Source organism: Salvelinus sp. IW2-2015, unplaced genomic scaffold (genome assembly GCF_002910315.2).
Source record: "Salvelinus sp. IW2-2015 unplaced genomic scaffold, ASM291031v2 Un_scaffold2042, whole genome shotgun sequence".
Classification (NCBI taxonomy): Eukaryota; Metazoa; Chordata; class Actinopteri; order Salmoniformes; family Salmonidae; genus Salvelinus; species Salvelinus sp. IW2-2015.
Genome location: NW_019943387.1, coordinates 3,905 through 6,647, shown reverse-complemented (window position 1 = coordinate 6,647; position 2,743 = coordinate 3,905).

Here is a 2,743-nt window from a genome sequence, read left to right as displayed (position 1 = left end):
TCTCTCTCTCTCCTCTCTCTCTCTCTCTCTCCTCTCTTCTCTCGTCCTCTCTCTCTCTCTCTCTCTCCTCTCTCTCTTCTCTCGTTTTCTGTCTCTCTTTCTCTGTTTCTGTCTCTCTCTCTTCGTCTCTCTTCTCTCTCTCTCTCTCTCTCTCTCTCTCTCTCTCGTTTCTGTCTCTCTTTCTCTGTTTTCTCTCTCTCTCTCTCTCTCTCTCTCTCTCTCTCTCTCTCTCTCTCTCTCTCTTCTCTTCTCTCTCTCTCTCTCTCTTTTCTCTCTCTCTCTCTCTCTCTCTCTCTCTCTTCTCTCTCTCTCTCTCTCTCTCTCTCTCTCTTTTCTCAGTCTGTCTCTCTGTCTCTGTTTCTTCTCGCTCTCTCTCTCTCCCTCTCTCTTTCTCTCTCTCTCTCTCTCTTCTCTCTCTCTCTCTCTCTCCTCTCTGTTCTCTCTCTCTCCTCTCTCTCTCTCTCTCCTCTCCTCTCTCTCTCTCTCTCTCTCTCTCTCCTCTTCTCCCTCATCTCTCTCTCTTCTATATTTAGTTCATCCACAGAGATTGATAGACTTAACACTATGACACTGAGAACGTACATTTGACAAATCCATAAACTCATCATCTAACTTCAATCAACACACACTTTTTTTATACGGTTCGTAAAACGGTCGTTACACTTTATTTTCTCTCCTCTTCCTCAGGTGTAGGACAAGAGGGACCTGGAGGCCCTGTGCGTATTGTTAAAAGCATTTTCAACAATTTCCCCCATGTAATTAGTTGTGAATTTCTTCCCATGTATTAGGTGTGAATTTCCCCCATGTAATAGGTGTGATTTCCACATCTGTATTTAGGTGATGAATTTCTCCCATGTAATAGTGTGAATTTCCCCATCTAATAGGTGTGAATTTTCCCCCATCTAATAGGGTGTGAATTTCCCACATGTATTATGTGTGAATTTCCACATTTTATTAGTGTGGAATTTCCCCCATGCTTAATAGGTGTAATTTCTCACATGTAATAGGGTGTGATTTCCCCCATGTAATAGGTGTGAATTTTCCCCCATGTATTAGGTGTGAATTTCCCCCATGTAATAGGTGTGAATTTCCCCCATGTAATAGGTAGACATAGACAATAGGGTGCACATCTAGTGTTTGGATGTACCTGGATACTCACTAGTCTCTCCTCCATCCTCAGGGCCCCTCAGGAGAGCAGGGACCACGCGGAGACAGAGGAGACAAAGGCGATAAGGTGAGTTTTATAGCAGGATATCCTTTCCATGCCATTCTCTCTATCTATCTATCTATCTGTTTCTCTCTCACTCTGTGTGTCTCTCTCTCTCTCTCTCTTTCTCTCTCTCTGTCTCTCTGTTTATCTGTTTCTCTCTCTCTCTAAGACTAAACAATGCATAATTCAGTGTCTAAACTCTTCCTATTGGTCTGGTAGATAGAGAATGCTCTGGTCAGGAGGAGCTGCTGGTCTCGTTGCTGGTCTCATTGCTGGTCTCGTTGCTGGTCTCATTGCTGGCCTCATTGCTGGTCTCATTGCTGGTCTCGTTGCTGGTCTCATTGCTGGCCTCATTGCTGGTCTCATTGCTGGTCTCATTGCTGGTCACGTTGCTGGTCTCGTTGCTGGTCTCATTGCTGGTCTCATTGCTGGTCTCGTTGCTGGTCTCAGCAGGAGCAGCAGCGTTGGAGGCAGCAGGCTGTCAATGGAGGAGCAAAGCAGATCCAGCTCACTGCTGTCATGTGTAGTTTCCATTAGGCCGTGTCTGTGGTCTGGGTTGTTTAGCAGATGTGTGAGATGAAGAAGAAGAGGAGGTGTGTGTGTGTGTGTGTGTGTGTCAGATGAGGCTGGTGGGAGGAGCTAAAGAAGGACTGGCCCATAGTAGTGTCTGGAATGGAATGAATGGAACGGAGTCAAACACATAGTTTCCATGTGTTTGACATGTTTGGTACCATTCCATTGATTCCATTCACAACATTACAATGAGCCAGTCCTTCTATAGCTCGCTTTCCCCACCAGCCTCCGCTGGTGTGTGTTCGTGTGTCGTGTGTGTGTGTTTGTGTGTGTGTGTGTGTACAGAACTGTGTGTGCGTGTGACATGTACAATTCTGGTAGGCGTGTGTGTTGGTGTGTGTGTTGGTGGTTGTGTGTGTGTGTGCTGGTGTGAATCGCTAATGACTATGGTTTTCAATTGCAGAGCTAAGGGTGTGGTGAGGCTCGGTCGTCTCAGACCCGGCAACAGGAGGAGTAGAGACAGAGAAGGCTTTCGGTCCTTCGTGACCGAACTCGCTTGGGTCTTAATGGCGAGAACCAGTTGAAAAGTTTCTGTCAGGATGATGAGCCGACACCGTTGAGCATGTCCTACAGCATTTCCTTCCAGAAACGTCATTGGTAGAAATGGTCTTGTGTGCTGTGATGCGGGTGGTAGCTTGGTGCTGGAGTGGAGTTTGTGATACTTATATATGTACTTACTAGTGGCCAAGATTGCTGTATTCTCCCTTTTCCTACACTTAAATGGACCACTTGCCTAACGATTTTGCGGTCTGAAGCTGGGACTTTGCAGCACAGCTTCCCTCGCCGTTAAGCATCGTTCTCCTGTATGATTATAGTGGCAGCGACTGCAATTAGAAGGCCATCATGTTAATGGTTACTACTTAGCTTCGGCTGGTGAGGTCCTGACGAACGACGTCCAGATAGTTAGTGCGTCCCGGTGTGAAAAAGGTGAATGAAAAAATTAAAAACGAGGGAAAAAAT